Raw genomic sequence first — 21,464 nt, forward strand, 5'->3', positions numbered from 1 at the left:
AAGCGAGAGGTTGAGAGGAGCGGTGTGCCTGCCAGCCACCAGCTATGATTTACAGGAGATTGTAAACGGAGGAACAGAGACATCAGCTAACTATTATCATAAGAGGAACTAATATTATTGAAATATATCTTTGAGAAACTCAAGACTACTGATGGTATGTTTGCGCAATGCTAGTTGTAAGATTATTGTTGAAAGTAAGTCCCATTTAAACGTTTGTAAAATCATTTCATTCAGAATATAATTAATTTTTGCCAGCAATATTGCATTACTGATTATAATCCATCCCAAAAACCATCAACGTAAAACTTTGTAAAATTTCATTGTTCTCAAGAAAAAGTTTAACTATGAATTACGTAACGTCAATCAAATTAATTAAAGAATAACGTCAGCTTTGCTATTAAAGAATAACGCCAGCTTTAGTAATAAATACCGCCACTTGTTATGACAGCCCACCAGCAGCTAATTTAGTATAGTAAAACAGAGTAAGTATATTCATGTCGCAGTTCGATGTAGCAGTCAGATGGCGATCCAGTAACAGTAAAAAAGGTAAGGAACAGTTTTGGGTTGTTGCAGGTAACGACTGAGGGCCACGACGACGACACATTCTATGTTTCGTCGAAATAATCAGAAAATCATTTTTAATAAGCAGCAATTAAATTTGTATGCGAAGATTGAGAAAGAGAATAAATTTCAAAGGGAATATTTCATTTGTTATTATTAAGCAAGAGATAGAAAACCGAAGGGAAGGTTTCATAGGTTATTGTAAAAAGGAAGGTTGCGTAACAAAAGAGATATAGAGGAGACGGGAAGGTTTCACGTTATTCAAGAGAAAGAGCTTCACAAACTGAACAAGTCAGTAACGCGTTGGTCCATCTCTGGCCCTTATGCAAGCAGTTACTTGGCTTGGCACTGATTGTCAGAGTTGTCGGATATCCTCCTGAGGGATACCGTGTCAAATTCTGTCCAAGTGGCGAATCAGATCTTCAAAATCTTAAGCTGTTTGGTGGGCCCTGCTCATAATGCTCCAAACGTTCTCAATTGGAGAGACATCCGGAAATCCTGCTGGCCAAGGTACGGTTTGGCAACCAGGATGACAGGCAATAAAAAACTCTTGCCGTTTGCGAGCGGGCATTATCTTGCTGAAATGTAAGCCCCGGATGGCGTGCCATGAAGGGCAACAAAATGGGGCGTAGACAATCGTCGACGTACCGCTGTGCTGTAAGGGGGCCGCGGACGATAACCAAATGGGTCCTGCCATGAAAAGGAATGGCACCCAGACCGTCGCTCCTACTAGTCGGGCCATATGGCGAGCGGCAGGTTGGTATCCCACAGCTCTTCACGGCGGCCCCGGACACGTTTTCGTTAGTTATCGGGGCTCAGATCGAAGCACGACTCATTACTGAAGTTAATGAGATTCAAGATGTGTCTGGAGACGTCCTGCAACGCCGTGGGATTTAGACGATCTAAAATGTTCAAATGTGTGTAAATTCCTAAGGGACCAAACTGCTTAGGTCATCGGTCCCTAGACTTACACACTACTTAAACTAACTTATGCTAAGAACAGCACACACATTCATGCCCGAGGGAGAACTCGAACCTCCGGCGGGAGGGGCCGCACAGTCCGTGACACGACGCCTCAAATCGCGCGGCTACTCCGCGCGGCTAGACGATCTAAAGCGTCAGTCAGACAGAATTTGGCACGATATACCTCAGAAGGACATCCAACAGGTCTGTCAATCAGTGCCAAGCCAAATAACTGCTTTCATAAGGCCAAGAGGTGGACCAATGCGTTACTGACTTTCTTAGTTTGTGAAGGTCTTTCTCTTGAATAAATCATTCAGTTTTTCTGAAACTGTAATCATTTGTCTGTGCATGTACACCACATCTACCGATTTCCGTCTCATCTGGATAATTTCTTCGTGGTGCTTCTTTTTTTTGTGTGTCCTGGAGTGTATATGGGTGTACGTTGACTCCCACATATGGCGATGTTATGGACCCCAGTGACGTCACAGCCTGCAGCTAGAGTATGTGAGGACGTATGTGCAGCCCATCACCACTCATTCCACTTGCTAGTTGCCATGGAGTACTTGGTCGAAAGCTCGTTGCATTTTAACCACTTGACGCGGTTCGAAGACCGAGAACACTTTATTCAAATCACCATTTGTAATACTACATACTGTACACTTATTATAAGGCGCAGTTAAATGAAAGCCAGACAGATGGGAAGATAGTAAATAAACTGTTTAATTGTTAATAAATTTATCCCACTGTGTGACAAGAGGCTTAATGACTTCATGGGAAAAATTTTGTGGTTGCCTATGCTCTACGGAACCATGAGCGCACCGTCACGTGCACGTCTTGATCCGAAGCAAATTGACGGCCACGAATGTCTTTCTGGGCTCCAAAAATACGCAAATCGGCGGCAAAAAGTACCCGCCCACATGTTGGCAAGGTCGTTTCGTCTACAATTCATAAGTTTAGCTGGGAAGTGCTTACACATCCTGCACACACACCCGATATCTCCCCGTGCTACTCTCATATTTTTGAGCCCTGAAGAAAGACAGTCGTGGGCGCTGATTTGCTTCAGACGAAGACGTTTAAGCCTGAGTACAATCGTGTTCCTATAGGCAACCGCAAAACATTTTTGCTTGAAAGCACTGTCCGTCTTGTCTCACAGTGGGTGAATGTATTAACAGGTAAGGCGACCACTTCTGAAATAATAAACAGTTTACTTTTTTCCAGTTTCGTTTTCATTTGACTGCCTGTTATACATTAGACTATATTAGACATTTTTCAAAATAAAATGTGTATTACTTTCTTTTTAGAAAATCCACCATCAGTAGTTATATAGTACAATGGAACCTCAATTATCCCATCTAGGTGCGACCTTGTGTCACCCAGATTAAGGAAAATCCGGAGATGCAGAAAAAAATTGGAATGATAATGGTTACTATCATCAATATACATGTTATATTTGTTTTCAAGTAAACATATTAATTATACATTATTGTCACATACATTTAAATGTGAACATTTTAGGTTACGTTTTACCATGACTGTTATTGACATCGAATGAAACAATAAGTTTACTGTTACCAGTCACTGTTTATCTCCCTGACGCGTTTAAAAGGTTTAAACTTCATCATCAGGTGGATTTACATTCGTTAGTATGGCATATGTGTGTGTTGTGTTATGATTCTTGGAGGAACTTGTTGCACTGTCTAGTGGAGAAACAAAACACTGTTTCAGAACACGGTTTTGTTTTTTTGGACAAAAAACTAAACATATATCTAAAGATAAAAATAAATAAGTAGCACAGAATACCTCCAGTGGTCACAGATTCCTTTCACTGCCGTAACACATCACATGTATGCTGTCATATTTTCTAAACAAAGATGACGTCTGGAAACTATTAGCTGCAAGGAACATATAGCCAAACAGAAACGTTATCACAAAGTACAAAGTATATACATCACAACAACGTTATTATGAAATAAGTTTTAAAGGGTTTTGGAGATCTTTGTTTTGATATGTTGAATACATGAATTGGAATAAATATTTCAGGTGGTATATAAACCCGATTCTGTTAAGTTTATATAGCTTAAATTTTACACTAATTTATATAATCAGGTGACATGCTGCAAACTTGAAGTTCAATAATTATATTGGCTACATTGCTAAAATTATACATAAATAACAATTTTGGTTGGGATTCAGTGATAAAAGACTAGAGGCAGAGGGAGAGGTAGAGAAAGAGAAAGAGAGAGGGAGAGAGGGAGAGAGAGAGAGAGAGAGAGAGAGAGAGAGTGGAAGAAGTGGTTGGATAGAGCAAATTTTCCGAAGCAGGTGTTTCTAATATTACGAGTGTATCAGTTACATGTAATAACTAATAAAGGTTGGGGTAATACATTGATTAAAGCTTTAAAATATGCAGATAGATATACCATTTGCAGCATTATTTGATGTACATATAATTTCAGGCTGACAGGTGTACAAGCTGTTGGTGTGATGGTATATTTGCTAATGAGATCAATCCATTGCAGATTTGGGGGATGTCATGCTAACATAACTAAATATTTACGGTAAACATTAAGGTGTGTGTGTGTGTGTGTGTGTGTGTGTGTGTGTGTGTGTGTGTGTGTGTGTGTATCTGTGTGTGATGTGCATTGTAAGTTTAATAACGTAGGCAGTTGCTGAAAACAGAGATGATCCTATTGTAAACATCGTCATTTTTGTCATTTAAGGTGGATTCAGATTGCTTGAACACCAAGTATGCGGCAGTATAGATTTTTTAGACCTTACCATTAGAAGAAAGAATAACAGATATCAGTTTGAAATTTATTGGAATTATGCCTCAACACATACTACAACCCACAGCTCCTCCTGTCGCCCCCCAGCCCTCAAAATGGCAGCATTCCGGTCCATGATCGACAGAGCTATCCAAGTACATCTCTTTGAAGAAAATGTGAACAAGAAACTGAAATAATGAAACAAACAGCTATTGCAAATTGTTAAAACAGCCCAATAGCAGATACGGTAAAACATTCAATAATGGCAAAGAAATCACATCACAAAAAACAATAGAAAACAACACCTTTCATACAATCCCATTTCTATGTTATATTTCATATCAGACTGCCAGTGTCTTGAAACGAAAAGGCATAAACATTCTTTAAAAAAAGGCATAATCATGTTCTTCACCACAGATGTCAAAATTGGACTAAAGTTACCTCACAAAAGCAATACACGAAATCCAATTCATCAGACAGATGTGTGCGAAAAAGAATGATTGGACTGCGACTGCGTCGCCATATGCGAGACAGGTAGATCATTTGAGATAAGATTCAAAGAACACATGGCAGCACAAGAAACTAAAAATACCACACATTAGCATTAGGCACCAGCTTGCATGAAACAAAACACCATGTTAACATCACAAGTATCAGCCGCCTACACATCCAACCTAATGGCAAAAAACTAGACATCCTTGAAACACTATGAAACAAAAACCCTGAGTTAATATCACAAGTATCGGCATCCCGCACAGCCAACCTAAAGGCAAAAAACTAAATATCCTTGAGACACTCCAAATATATAAACACCAAACAAAACAATCTGAATCAATATTAAATGAGAAAAATGACGATATTTACAATAGAATCATCTCTGTTTTCAGCAACTGCCTACGTTATTAAACTTACAATGCACATCACACACACACACACACACACACACACACACACACACACACACCTTAATGTTCACCGTAAATATTTAGTTATGTTAGCATGACATCCCTCAAATCTGCAATGGATTGACCTCATTAGCAAATATACCATCACACCAACAGCTTGTACACATGTCAGCCTGAAATTATACGTACATCAAATAATGCTGCAAATGGTATATCTATCTGCATATTTTAAAGCTTTAATCAATGTATTACCCCAACCTTTATTAGTTATTACATGTAACAGATACACTCGTAATATTAGAACCCCCTGCTTCGGAAAATTTGTTCTATCCAACCACTTCTTCCACTCTCTCTCTCTCTCTCTCTCTCTCTCTCTCTCCCTTTCTCTTTCTCTACCTCTCCCTCTGCCTCTAGTCTTTTATCACTATCTCTGAATCCCAACCAAAATTGTTATTTATGTATAATTTTAGCAATGTAGCCAACATAATTATTGAACTTCAAGTTTGCAACATGTCACCTGATTATATAAATTAGTGTGAAATTTAAGCTATATAAACTTAACAGAATCGGATTTATATACCACCTGAAATATTTATTCCAATTCATGTAATGAACATCTCAAAACAAATATCTCCAAAACCCTTGAAAACTTACTCCATAATAAAGTTGTTATGATGTATATACTTTGTCCTTTGTGATAATGTTTCTGTTTGGCTATATGTTCCTTGCAGCTAATAGTTTCCAGACGTCATCTTTGTTTAGAAAATATGACAGCATACATGTGATGTGTTACGGCAGTGAAAGCAATCTGCGACCGCTGGAGGTATTCTATACTACTTATTTTATTTTTATTTTTTGATAGACGTTTAGTTTTTTTCAAAAAATAAAAAATAGAAAAAACAAAAGCGTCTTTTGAAACAATGTTTTGTTTCTCCACTAGACAGTGCCACAAGTTCCTCCAAAAATCATAACACAACACATACATATGTCATACTAACAAATGTAAATCACCTGATGACGGCGGCTTAAACCTTTGAAACGCATCATGGAGATAAATAAACAGTGACTGGTAACAGTAAACCGGCTGTTTAATTCGATGTCACAGACATTTTTTACAGAAAAGGAAATAAACGACAGTGAGTTTTGTACACTGAAATAAACTTTAAATTTCTCCTGAGCGAAATTCGTAAGCCGTTTATGGGAAAAACGTTCATACAAGGGTCCCAGCAGCATTAGTTCGAACTGCTTCCGCCTGGGGTTCCAAATAGCCACTATTTTTCCAAGCTGCGGAGGCGCTCTTGTATGTGTCATAATGTATTCAGACAAAGAGCCAATTTCGTGAGCTAATCCTTCAACACTGTCGTCATTGTCTGCAGACAAACAAATGGCGATTATTTCCTCAGCAATAATCATACCGTTGCCAGCATCACTGCCGTTCCTCAGCCAGTCATTAATGTCATTAACATCTATTTGACATAGCGTGATGATTTAAGTGATAAACGATATATGCAGTGATGATTTTATGTTATTTACAACATAAATTCTCTTTTAGGTATAAACAAATTCATTGTAATCTGTAAAGATGTTATTATGTTCCATGTACCATAAACGTTTGTATCCAAAGTTCTGTATAACCGCCATGTAATGTTTATGAGAAAGGAGAATGCTTTGGTCCTGCAGGAAAAATTTAATCTGTGCTAATTTTGTTAAGATGGAGGGGACAAATTAAAGCGTGTTAGCTGAAGCTGGGACGTGGCTGTGTAAGGTTGGGCAGTGGGGACGTGTCGTTTTATAAGGGGTAAAGAGTGGTATTTCAGTGGAAAGGAGACAGTTTTACTAATAGTAATAGTCGAAGGCTGCATGATGGACAAGAAAAATATAATACTGAAATGGCGGAAGAAGTTTTAGAGAGCAGATTGTCATAAAGACATTCTTGTAACGAGCTACTATATTTTAAGAAGAAACACTATTTTTTTTAACTAACAACGAATAGAGGAGACTAGGAGACAAGCTCGCTAGAGACAAGATTCGAGATAGAACATTCAGCAGCGCATTGTGCAGAAGACAGAAGATTATCAAGACGAAGAATCAGAGATCGAAAGTACGAGAAGAGAGAAATCGTTATTACAAAACGCGAGTGTACCCTGCATTAATGCAGAGTAGATACGAAACAGTTAAAGATGTTATTACATCTGAAAGACTGAAATTGTGAACTACAACGATGATACGAACTTCGTTATAAAAGTGACTGGTATCGATTGTCTGTACTTGAGAAAGTAACAGTTAACACTGTGACTATTTCTAAATTATTTACTTTAACTTGATAGTTAAATATTAATGATGTAGCACCATGACACTCAAATAAGTTGTTGTGTGTGAGTTTACAAACGGTGTCTGATTTTCGCCTAATATTACTCTTGGACTCCTTGCTCCGAAAGAAAAATTTAGGACTTCGAATGGATTGGAGATCTACATCGACAGCTACATGGTTACTCTGCAATTCACACTTGAGTGCATCTACCGTACCACTCTGGAATGGCGCGTGCGAAAATGGAACATCTAAATCTTTCCCTTCGAGCTCTGATTTCTCTTACTTTATTATTATGATCATTTCTCCCTACGTAGGTGGGTGTTAACAAAATATTTACTCATTCGGAAGAGAAAGTTGGTGATTGAAATTTCGTAAATAGATCTCGCCGCAAAGAAAACCGTCTTTGTCTCAGTGACTGCCACCCCAACTCGCGTATCGTATCAGTGACACTCTCACCCCTGTTGCTCGATATCACGAAACAAGCTGCCCTTCTTTGCACTTTTTCGATGTACTTCGTCAATCCCACATGGTAAGGATCCCATACCGCGTAGAAATATTCCTTCAGAGGACGGACAAGTGTAATGTAGGCTGTCTCTTTAGTGGGTTTGTCGCATCTTCTAAGTGTTCTTCCAACAAAACGCAGTCTTTATTTCGCCTTCCCCACAATATTGTCTATGTGGTCTTTCCAATTTAAGTTGCTCCTAATTGTAATTCCTAGGTATTTAGCCGAATTGACTGCCCTTAGATTTGTGCGATTTATCGTATACCCAAAATTTATCAGATTTCTTTTAGTACCCATGTGGATGACCTCGCACTTTTCTTTGTTTAGTGCTAATTGCCACTTATCGCACCATACAGAAATCCTCTCTAGATCATTTTGTAATTGGAATTGATCGTCTGATGATTTTACTAGACGGTAAATTACAGCGTCATCTGCAAACAATCTAACGGGGTTGCTCAGATTGTCACCTAGATCATTTATACAAATCAGGAACAGCAGAGGGCCTATGCCACTACCTTGCGGAATGCCAGATATCATTTCTGTTCTACTCGATGATTTACCGTCTATCACTACGAACTTGACCTCTCTGAGAGGAAATCACGAATCCAGCCACACAACTGAGACGATACTCCATATGCACGCAATTTGATTAATAGTCGCTTGTGAGGAACGGTATCAAAAGCCTTCTGGAAATCTAGGAATATGGAATCTATAAGATCCCTTGTCGACAGCACTCATTACTTCATGGGATTAAAGAACACAAGCACAAGAACGATATTTTCTGAATCCGTGTTGGTTATGTATCAATAAGTCCTTTTCTTCAAGGTGATTCATAATGTTCGAGTACAATATATGCTCCAAACTCTTACTGCAAATTGATGTCAGTGATATGGGTCTGTAATTCAGTAACTCCCATTTCCTTCCTTGAATATTGGTGAGACCTGTGCTACTTTCCAGTATTTATAGGAACAGACCTTTCGTCAAGTGAGCGGTTGTATACATTTGCTAAGAAAGGCAGTATTGTGTCTGCATATTCTGACAGCTAACAGCTGTTCTGGTTTCGAATTCTGGAATATTTACTTCGCCTTCTTTCGTGAAGGAATTACGGAAAACTGTATTTAATAACTCCGCTCTAGTGGCACCATCATCGGTAACATTTCCATCGCTATCGCGCAGTGACGGTATTGATTGTTTTTTGCCACTGGTGTACATTACATACGACCAGAATTTCTTTGGGTTTTCTACCGTATTTTGAGACAATGTTTCATTGTAGAAACTGTTAAAAGCATCTCGCATTGACGTCCGCACTTCCGCACTTCTAGATTTTCCTGAGTGTTTGAGAACTAAAGCTTATGGGTCAAAATATTTATAAGTATATCGCAATTTTTAGTGTTGTTTATGCCAAATCTGTCATTTCATTCGTCAAGCACACACTTGAGATCTGATATCCCATTAGTCTGTCATTAAGAGTCTGATTAAAATCAAGGGTATTATTTTTTAAAGTTTTCCTAAATTTCTGTAAGTTCTCACTATTCATAATCTCTTTTAGTTCTTCTAATTTTCGATGCTGTTTAAACTAATCACATAGTTCAATATTTCCTGAGCATATCCACTTTTTCCATTTTTAACCCTCTCTGTTAAAGCTACTTCACATATTTCGTTCCACCATAATTTCTTTTTACTGCTGATTGACCAGATAATTTCTATTCAGCGTTACCAGTTTCTTTAGATAATTCTGGCCAGTCACCATGTTCAGCTGTTCTAATTTCGTCTTGATACATTAGAACTGATTCTTTTGTTATATTAAGTCTGTCTGTACTATATTTTCTTAGTTTCTGTGATTTTCTTTTTAGTTTCTGAAGTATGAGATTAACCTTAATGTTAGAGAGGTAGTCATCAGAATCGCCAACGGTCTTGCCTCAGTGGTAACATCGGTTCCCTTCAGATCACCGAAGTTAAGCACTGTCTGCCTTGGCTAGCACTTGGATGGCTGGCCCTCCGGTGTACCGAGTGCTGTTGGCAAGAGGGGTGCACTCAATCTTTGTGAGGCCACTTGAGGAGCTACTAGACTGAGGAGTTGCTGCTCCGTTCTCGTAAACTGTCAACGGCCGGGAGTGCGGTGTGCTGACCACATGCCACCCCATATCTGCATCCCGTGATGTCTATCGGCTGAACGATGACACGGCGTTCGGTCGGTACTGTTGGGTCTACCGAGGCCTAGTCGGACGGAGTTTAGTTAGTTACTTAATGATCAGAATCAAATTAACCGTACCTTACTACTTTCACATTCGTAATTTCCTTAGCACTTTTTTGAGATACAGATACATGATCTAACTTAAATTCTCCTGACATCGGGGTTGGAGATATTCAGATTTTAGCTTTTCTTGAGAGCTTGAAGAAGCTCGACATCTGTTTCGGGTGAGAATATTGACATAGGCTGATCAGTTTCATACTATTTGTGTTGTTTCTTTTGTGGACTGGGTAACGTCCTACTATGTTTCTAAATTTGTTTTCTCTTCCTGTTTTAGTACCGAAGTCACTGAAAAGCAATATAATGTTCATCTTCGGTAGTTTGGATGTATCAGTTTCTAAAAGATCCCAAAATTATTCTGTTCTTTTCGGATTCCTCTGCCGGCCGAGGTGGCCGTGCGGTTCTAGGTGCTACAGTCTGGAACCACGGTCGCAGTTTCGAATCCTGCCTCGGGCATGGATGTGTGGGATGTCCTTAGGTTTAAGTAGTTCTAATTTCTAGGGGACTGATGACCTCAGAAGTTAAGTCCCATAGTGCTCAGAGCCATTGATTTTTTTTTCGGATTCCTCCTGTTTCCTTCATTTGCGGCGCTTGGCGATTAACAAGTGTGTATTATTTGTTTTTGCAGTCGACTGACAGGATAGATAGTCTTTCTGAGGGTCAGATTTAAATTCTGTTAGATCCCTTATTATTTTTCAGTAACGTATGTATTATATTTTTTTATGTCTGCTTACTAATGGTACTTCCTACCGAAAATTGTTGTCAATAAAGCATCGTTCATTAGAAGTAGCTTAAGGTGGTAACGCGAATTCCTTCTTTAAAATTAGGTAGTGGTGTCTCTCGTCACTGTATGAAATGGAGACTGTGATGGTACTGCTGCCTGACAAATAATTTTAGCTCTCGGTATCGGTCGTATACAGGCGACACGATTTCCTGCCGTCCGGGTGTTACCTTGTTATGTGTCATACCTGCGTAGGCCAGGCACGCTTCGATAATATCGGCAAAGACTGATACGCCAGCTGTTTACTGTCAGATAAGATAAAAGCAGAAAACGCCTCCATAGCGATCGTTTCGTCGTTGATACGTCCCACAGGCCGCCATGGTACTGGAATTTCTGCCATCCATCCTGTTCACAGATGAGGCTCCCTTTAAGAGGGCCATGTGTTAGAGAGAGAGAAAGAGAGGGGGTGGGGTGGGGGGCAGAAGGGAGAGAGAGAGGCTACTGGCATGACTGTCGAGCACAAGATGGGCAACACCGCGATATGATCGGAAAGTGGTTTTATTGTGAGTGGAAACCGTAACGCAAAGCTTAGTTCCTTAACTGATGTCGCGTAAATATCGAGTAACGGAGCTCGGATTATTAGCTTTCACGTTTCTCCACCACTTTTGTAAAAATTTCGCTACAGATCTTACATTTGAGAGAGCTTGCACCACGGTCGAGTAGCGGATGTCCAGCTAATCGGAGATCCCATGGCCGAGTAGAAACTGAGTTCTTCAGATTATCACGTGATACGTATGTCGGATATCACAACTACTTTGATCTGAAAAAAACTGCCTTCACCAAAATGACCGTGAGCAGTTGACGACAGAGGCCGCCGCCGACTATCGTGGATAGCAACTGCGGATAGACAGAAACAAAAGACTCAACTTTCCAATATACTGTTAAAATCCATTCAAAAACCAAGATCACACAAAATATAGTTTCTTCAACACAAACGGTTCCAACAGTCTTAGCTGCCATCTTCAGGTCTGTAAGATCATGCAATACATGGATCATATATCATAAATTAAAGTGTAATATTTGATATGAAAGTTTTAGCCCGGTATTATAAACATCCGAAAGTGTACCTGTACATTTACACACCTTAAACATTTTTTTTGGTAGTATAACATGTTCATTTTACGCTGGATCTCATGTACAAGATGTCAAGTGGATAAAACTCATCACATAATAAACGTTTGTCATCGCTAAAATAATTAAAAACACACAGGACCTTGTCCAAAAGGCCATGTCCATATACATATTGTTCACAGACGCTTGTTACACGATACAAATACGGTACATAATACCACATCTGTATACATATGCTGGATAGATACTAAACCACTTACAACTGACTGTATTATTACAAAGATAACATTTTTACAGTGTGTTGCAGCCGCTAGATGGCTCTTGCATTGAAACTATGTAACACATCGTAAACACTTCTCTTTTTGTACTTAAAATTAACTACTTTAGTGAGGGGCCTTTCAGCACATTAAGAATAACGAAATTTTACTTTACTAATACCTGAAATAAGCCCGCCCTGATAGCCGCGCGGTCTAATGCGCTGCTTCCCGAGCGGAAAGGTGTGCCGGTCCCTGGCACAAATCCGCCTAGAGGATTAGTGTCAAGGTTCGCTGTGATGGTTTTTAAGGAGGTTTTCCATCTGCATCGGCGAGTGCGGGCTGGTTCACCTTATTCCGTCTCAGTTACACTATGTCAGCAATTGTTGCGCAAACACCGTTTCCACGTACGCGTGCACTATAAATATACTACTACGCAAACATTCGTCTGGTATGAGGTCCTCAGTCTCCTAGACTTAGAACTACTTAAACATAACTAACCAAAGGACATCACACACATCCATGCCCGTGGCAGGATTCGAACCTGCAACCGTAGCAGCAGCGCGGTTCCGGACTGAAGCGCCTAGAACCACTGGGCAACACCGGCCGGCTGAACGACTGGGGATAGGACTTTCATATTCACAGGACATATACGTTAGTAATTTCTGCAGAAATGATTGGCATTTCAATTGCCTCGTCTCAGAATTTGTCCTGTTGCCTAGTAGGCAGATGGTCCGCCATAGGCCCTAATAATTTGTTCCATGCGTGATGGCATCGACGCGTAAAAGGCAAGAATGGCGTCCTGTGTTATAGCCATCCATGCTACACTCTCCCGGTTTTAAAGTTGGCATTGGGTCACAGCGCTGCACGTGTCGTTTCACCGTATCCCACGTATTTTCTATTGGCGACAAGTCTGGTGATCCGGCGGGCCATGGCAAAAGTCTGACATCCTGTGACACCAAGACGGCAAGTGCTAGTGCAGCAACATGTGGCCGTGCATTGTCTTGCTGAAAAATGGCGTCTGGTGTGTTATGCAGGAAGAGTATGGCTACGGGTCGCAGCATGTCATTCACGTAGGTCATACTGGACACATAGCCGTGGACATGCGCCAAGTGTGATTTGCGGTTGTATCTAATAGCACCCTACACCATGCGGCCTTGAATTGGTTCTGCATGTCTTGTGTGAATGCAGTCACTGTAATGCCACTCTCCCTGACTGCGACGAATCGAAATGCGGCCATCATTTCCAAACATACAATACCTGGATTCGTCCGAAAACACTATATGATTCCTGTCCCCAGTGACATGTTCCATACACCATTGCCATCTAGCATGTTTCTGCACATTCGTGAAAAGTAGGCGGATAAGTGGAAGACGCGCACTTAACCCATGCTGTAAAAAAAGGCAACGGACTGTCATACCTGTTAGCGTACGATGTGTTACAGGGTTCCACTGTTGCGCCAGAGCCGAGGAGGACACAGATCTGACCCGACCTATCTCGTCGTTTTCTACGACTTTCCGTGAACCATTCTGCACACACCCGTTGCACTGCCGAAACACTTTGTCCCACGTGAGCAGAAATTTCCTGAATGGACCCATCACATTCTCGTACACCTCTTTCAAACTCACTCATTTGTTATTTAGTGCTGTTAAGTGATGAAGCGATTTTCAGTGGCCTATAAAGTGCACTAATAAAAAATTGTCTATACTAAAAGCTCGTAAACATTTTGTAAATAGTCTGCCTGGGACACTCCCGAAATTACTTTCATATCTGTTGACGTTTTTCCCCGTAACCAATCACTACACAGTAGATTGACACAGAATACGCAGAGGATGCTGGGTGTACTAGGTATGAAGGGATGAAAATGTCTGTATTGCCAAATGAGTAAAATAGTTAACTAGTAATCCAGTCCTAGTAGCAAGTTACCTATCTAACAGCTTACAGGGGTAATAAAAATTTGATTTCCATTGCTTCATATAATTATCGACTTCAATTAAAAATCTAAAAATGCTGTCATAGTTTACTCACTAAGAAGAATCAACTTACGGTAAAGTTAGAAACTAATTGTATGTATTGTGGCACTTAACTCAGGGCGCGCAAAATACCTAAATTACGCTGTGCAGTCAGATTAATGTGACCACCACCGGTGTGGCGCGTTTTGAAACGACGACTACGTATAAAGCTTTAGAAGTTGCAGTTACTGCAGCAGTTGCGTTATCTTAACAACACAATCCCACAACAATGAATTGGAAGAAGTGGACAACAAGAGCTTGTTCATTTCCTTTGGCCTCCCAAGTCTTCAGGCCTCAGACCTTGCGAATTTTTCTCTGGGGGTATATAAAAGACAGGATCTTTGTCCCTCCTACGGTAGCTACTCTTGAAGATCTGAGAAATCGAATTGTTGAAGCGGTAAATTCAATAAACAGGGACCGGTTAATTCGTGTGTGGAATGATGTGGTTCAAATGGCTCTGAGCACTATGGGACTTAAATGCTGAGGCCATCAGTCCCCTAGAACTTAGAACTACGTAAACGTAACTAACCTAAGGACATCATACACATCCATGCCCGAGGCTGGATTCGAACCTGCGACCGTAGAGGTCGCGCGATTCCAGACTGTAGCGCCTAGAACCACTCGGCCACTCTGGCCGGCGAATTTAGCCGACAGGAAGAAGATGCTGTGATATGAAAATGATTAGCTTTTCAGAGCATTTACACAAGGTTGGCGCCGGTGGCGACACCGACAACGTGCTGACATGGGGAAAGTTTCCAACCGATTTCTCATACACAAACAGCAGTTGACCGGCGTTGTCTGGTGAAACGTTGTCGTGATGCCTCGTGTAAGGAGGAGAAATGCGTACCATCACGTTTACGTCTTTGATAAAGGTCGGATTGTAGCTTATTGGGATTGCGGTTTATCGTATCGCGACGTTGCTTCGTGCGTTCGTCGAGATCCAATGACTGTTAGCCGAATACGGAATCGGTGGGTTCAGGAGGGTAATACGTAACGCCGTGCTGGATCCCAACGGCCTCGTATCACTAGCAGTCGAGATGACAGGCATCTTATCTGCCTAGCTGTAACGGATCGTGCAGTCACGTCTCGATCCCTGGATCAACAGATAGGGACGTTTGCAAGACAACAACCATTTGCACGAACAGCTCGACAACGTTTGCAGCAGCATGGACTATCATCTCGGAGACCATGGCTGCAGTTACCCTTGACGCTGCATCACAGACAGGAGCGCCTGTGATTGCGTACTCACCGACGAACCTGGGCGCACGAATGGCAAAACGTCATTTTTTCGGATGAATCCAGTTTCTGTTTACAGCATCATGATGGTCGCATCCGTGTTTGGAGACATGGCGGTGAACGCACATTGGAAGCGTGTATTCGTCATCTCCATACTGGCGTATCACCCGGCGTGATGGTAAGGGGTGCCATTGGTTACACGTCTCGGTCACCTCTTGTTCGCATTGACGGCACTTTGAACAGTGGACGTTACATTTCAGATTTGTTACGACCCGTGGCTCTACCCTCGATTCGATCCCTGCGGAACCCTACATTTCAGCAGGATAATGCACGACCACATGTTGCATGTCCTGTACGGGTCTTACTGGATACAGAAAATGTTCGACTGCTGCCCTGGCCAGCACATTCTTCAGATCTCTCACCAATTGAAAACGCCTGGTCAATGGTGGCCGAGCAACTGGCTCATCACAATACGTCAGTCACTACTCTTGATGAACTGTGGTATCGTGTTGAAGGTGCATGGGTACCTGTACCTGTACACGCCATCCAAGCTCTGTTGTACTCAGTGCCCAGGCGTATCAATGCCGTTATTACGGCCAGAGGTGGTTGTTCTGGGTACTGATTTCTCAGGATCTATGCACCCAAATTGCGTGAAAATGTAATCCTATGTCAGTTCTAGTATAATATATATGTCCAATGAATACCCGTTTATCTTCTGCACTGCTTCTTGGTGTAGCAATTTTAATGGCCAGTAGTGTATAACAAATCGGTTCCTACAAGGACAGCTCCGAGTAAGACGCCCTGTATCTGTCATTGCGCTGACGCCAAACCATCGGCATTTGCGACCTCAGTAGTGTCAAGTGAGAGTTCATTGCAGGCAGAGCTGACAGTCGGTTGTATTCTCTGATAAAGGTGGTTCTGGCTCGGTGTTCTGTCTCGGTGACAGGGATGGCTGTGCGTTGGTTCAAGGGAGGCCAGTTGAGGGTCTACAACCGACTTGTCTGCGTGCTAGATAAATGTTCAAATATGTGTGAATTGCTAAGGGACCAAACTGCTGAGGTCATCGGTCCCTAGACTTGCACACTACTTAAAGTAACTTATGCTGAGAACAACAGACACACACATTCCCGAGGGGGGACTCGAACCTCCGGCGGGAGGGGCCGCGCACTCCGTGACATGGCGCCTCAGGTACGCTGGACCTACATCTGGAGTTAAGGTCTGGGGTGCGATTTCGTATATGACAGCAGGAGCACTCTCGTGGTTATCCCACTGAGCCTTTTTGCAAATGTGTACGTCAATCTGGTGATTCAACCTGTCATGTTTACGTTCAGGGAGTGTTTTCCAACAGGATAACGCTCTCTCAGAGACCACTGTTGTAGCTCTACAGAGAGGCGACATGTTGCCTTGGTCTGGTCGATCGCCAGATCTCTCTCCAATCGAGCATACATGGACATCATCTGACGGCAACTGCAACGTCATCCACAAACAGCATTAATCGTCCACTTATTGACCGACCAAACGAAACAGCATGGAACTACAGCCCACTAAGTGACATCCAGCAGCTGTAAAACACAATGCATGCACGTTTGCATGCTTGCATTCAACATTCTGGCCATTACACCTGTTATTAATGTACCAGTATTTTATATTTGCAATGGCTTATCTTGGCCTTACGTTGACCTGTAATCTTGCAGTGTTCATCACGTACATTAGTCGCCTAGACAAATGTATACCCGAAATGTTACACTAATGGCCATTAAAATTGCTACACCAACAAAAAATACAGATGATAAGCGGGTATTCATTGGACAAATATATTATACTAGAACTGACATAGGATTACATTTTCACGCAGTTTGGGTGCATAGATCCTGAGAAATCAGTATCCAGAACAACCACCTGTGGCCGTAATAACGGCCTTGATACGCCTGGGCATTGAGTCAAACAGAGCTTGGATGGCGTGTTCAGGTACAGCTGCCCATCCAGCTTCAACACGATACCACAGTTCATCAAGAGTAGTGACTGGCGTATTGTGACGAGCCAGTTGCTCGGCCACCACTGCCCACACGTTTTCAGTTGGTGAGAGATCTGGAGAACGTCCTGGCCAGTGCAGCAGTCGAACATTTTCTGTATCCAGTAAGGCCCGTACAGGACATGCAACATGTGGTCGTGCATTATCCTGCAGAAATGTAGGGTTCCGCAGGGTTCGAATCAAGGGTAGAGTCACGGATCGTAACACATCTGAAATGTAACGTCCACAGTTCAAAGTGCCGTCAATGCGAACAAGAGGTGACCGAGACGTGTAACCAATGGCACCCCATACCATCACGCCGCGTGATACGCCAATATGGCGATGACGAATACACCCTTCCAATGTGCGTTCACCGCGATGTCGCCAAACACGGATGCGACCATCATGATTCTGTAAACATAACCTGGATTCACCAGAAAAAATGACGTTTTGCCATTCGTGCACCCAGGTTTGTTGTTCAGTGCATCATCGCAGGCGCTCCTGTCTGTGATGCAGCGTCAAGGGTAACCGCAGCCATGGTCTCCGAGCTGATAGTCTATGATGCTGCAAACGTCGTCGAACTGTTCGTGCAGACGGTTGTTGTCTTGCAAACGACCCCATCTGTGGACTCAGGGATCGAGACGTGGCTGCACGATCCGTTACTGCCATGAGGATAAGATGCCCGTCATGTCGACTGCTAGTGATACGAAGCCGTTGGGATCCAGTACGGCGTTCCGTATTACCATCCTGACCCCACCGATTCCTTATTCTGCTAACAGTCATTGGATCTCGACCAACGCGAGCAGCAATGTCGCGATACGATAAACTGCAATCGCGATAGGCTACAGTCCGACCTTTATCAAAGTGGGAAACGTGATGGTACGCATTTCTCCTCCTTACACGAGGCACCACAACAACGTTTCACCAGGCAACTCCGGTCAACTGCTGATTGTGTATAAGAAATCAGTTGGAAACTTTCCTCATGTCAGACGTTGTAGGTGTCACCACCAGCGCCAACCTTGTGTGAATGATCTGAGAAGCTAATCATTTGAATATCACAGCATCTTCTTCCTGGCGGTTAAATTTCGCGTCTGTAGCCCGTCATCTTCGTGGTGTACCAATTAGTGTATTACTCTGAATTCATTATGTTCTGGTGTTGCGATTTTTATTTTGCTTCAGTGTATGCAATTTGCATTTCAGAGAGTTATTTATTTCAATTCTAACCAGATTAGCTTCCATTTCGGTGGTAATACCTTTCAAAAGCTAATTTATTCTGTGGCAGTGGTGGAGCAGTGGGTACGTACCCCGCCGACTTTGTTGCGGCCGGTGCCGCGCGTGCAGTTGAGGATGAGGGACGGTTTGTCGAAGGCTTCCCGGCCCAGCGTGGGCGGCCAACCCGCCGGCACCTCGCAGCAGTGGCAGCGGCCACAAGGTGGACACGGCGCCGCCGCCCCGGCGCCTGCGCCGCCAGCTGCAGCTGCAGCTGCGGCCGCCACGAGCACCCAGCACCACAACCAGCACTGCAGCCGCACCGTCTGTCGAACCAAACAAAGCCAACACCTCAGATCCACGGGCACTAGATTAGGCGGTACATTAAAGATCGTCAGCCAGTGAGGAGAACATACACTGCCGACTCACATTGTTACCAGTATCTTCTGGAAAGTGGTATACACGGGGAGTCTGTGAAGTCGCTGTAGCTCTCTCGATTTTTTTTAGATTAGATTAGATTAGATTTACTTTCATTCCAATTGATCCATAGTGAGGAGCTCCTCCAGGATGTAGAACATGTCAGAAAAACAACAATACATGACAAATATTTACAACTCAAACAAATAAGCTAATGTACCATTCCACAGGTACCAAGTGGAATGGTCGTCTTTTTTTAATGGACACTATATGAAAGAATCATTTTACAAATACTAATGCAATGATTTTAAAATAAAAAAGTTTTTTTTATTTATAAGGTAATTAACGTGTAATACTACTACTATAATACTTATTTACAATGAACAATTACTGCACTGAAATGGTGCAGAAGTTAAATTGTACTTACACACACACACACACACACACACACACACACACACACACACTTATTTACAATGAACACATTACTGCAAGCAGTTGGCCATCAATAAATCCTTTAGGCTTCTCTTAAACTGAATTTCATTGGTTGTTAAGCTATTTATGGCTGCTGGAAATTTATTGAAAATGTGTGTTCCTGAATAATACACACCTTTTTGTACAAGACTAAGTGACTTTAAACCCTTGTGAAGATTATTCTTATTTCTAGTATTGATTCCATGAATTGAGCTGTTGGTTTGAAAAAGTGATATATTTTTAATGACAAATTTCATTAAAGAATAAATGTATTGGGAAGCAGTAGTTAGTATCCCTAGTTCCCTAAACAGGCTTCTGCAGGATGTTCTTGAGTTTACGCCACATATAAATCTTACTGCACGTTTTTGTGCCTGGAAAACTTTAGCTTGGCTTGATGGATTGCCCCAAAAAATAATCCCATATGACATCATAGAATGAAAGTAAGCATAGTATGCCAGCTTTTTCATTTGTATATCCCCTATGTCAGACACAATTCGCATTGCAAATAGAGATTTGTTGAGACGCTTCAGCAGTTCTGTGGTGTGCTTTTCCCAGTTGAATTTATTACCAAGCTGTTATCCCAAGAATTTAACACTGTCCACTTCTTCTATCTGCTTTTCATCATATGTTAGGCATATACTCGTGGGACACCCCTTACAAGTTCTGAGATGCATGTAGTGTGTTTTTTCAAAGTTTAGTGACAAGTAGTTGGCTAGGAACCAGTGATTAATGTCCACAAATACTTTATTAGCTGATCTTTCTAAGGCTACACTTGACTTGCTATTTATTTGCAATGTTTGTATCATCGGAAAACAAAACGAACTTGGCATCTGGTAATGTTACTAATGAAAGGTCATTGATATACACAAGAAAAAGTAAGGGACCTAAAATGGAATGTTGTGGGACCCTACATGTAATTAGTTCCCAGTTGGATGATGCCTGATAGCTTGATACATGTCTCTTTCCTAATAACACCCTTTGTTTCCTGCCAAAGATATAAGATTTGAACCATTTTGCAGCATTTCCTGTTACACTATAATATTCTAATTTACTTAAAAGGATATTGTGAATTACACAGTCAAATACCTTTGACAGATCACAAAATATACCAGTTGCCTGCAATTTTTTATCTAATGAATTAAGCACATTTTCACTGTAATTGTAGATAGCCTTCTCAATATCAGAACCCTTTAGAAACCCGAACTGTGACTTTGACAGTATGTTATTTGAGATAAGATGGTTATAAAGCCGATTGTACTTTTTCTAAAATTTCTGAGAATGCTGGCAAAAGTGAAATTGGACGGAAATTTGATGCTATTTCTTTACTCCCTTCTTAAACAGTGGCTTAACTTCAGCATATTTTAACCATTCAGGAAATATTCCACTGATAAACGACTGGTTACGCAGATAGCTTAATATGTTACTTAACTCAGAAACACATTCCTTAATTAGCTTTGTTGATATTTCATCATACCCACTAGATGTTTTTGATTTTAAAGATTTTATGATGGACATTATCTCTGCTGGGGTCAAATTCATATTATGGAAGTTACTTGAAATGTCTGGTCTGAGGAATTCCATAGCAGCATCTACAGAACCTGACAACTCCATCTTTTCCGCAACAGTTATGAAATGTTTGTTAAAAAGTTCTGCAACACTATACACATCTGTCACCAATGTATTATTTACTCTTAATGCTATTTGTCCCTCTTCATGTCCGGTTCTACCGGTCTCCTCCTTC

The 21,464-nt window shown here is 41.6% G+C and overlaps 1 protein-coding gene across 1 annotated transcript in view; it reads right to left on the reverse strand.

The window, feature by feature from the left end:
- The window catches only part of LOC124619697 (toll-like receptor 6), a 91,550-nt gene extending 72,501 nt beyond the window's left edge, over window positions 1-19,049 (reverse strand). The window contains exon 1 of the mRNA XM_047146252.1: window positions 18,928-19,049. The gene's annotated coding sequence lies outside the window, so the exon portion shown is untranslated. The remainder of the gene's footprint in view (window positions 1-18,927) is intronic.
- Between the last annotated feature and the right edge of the window lie 2,415 nt (window positions 19,050-21,464).

This window comes from Schistocerca americana, chromosome 6, assembly GCF_021461395.2.
Source record: "Schistocerca americana isolate TAMUIC-IGC-003095 chromosome 6, iqSchAmer2.1, whole genome shotgun sequence".
In the NCBI taxonomy this organism is placed as follows: Eukaryota; Metazoa; Arthropoda; class Insecta; order Orthoptera; family Acrididae; genus Schistocerca; species Schistocerca americana.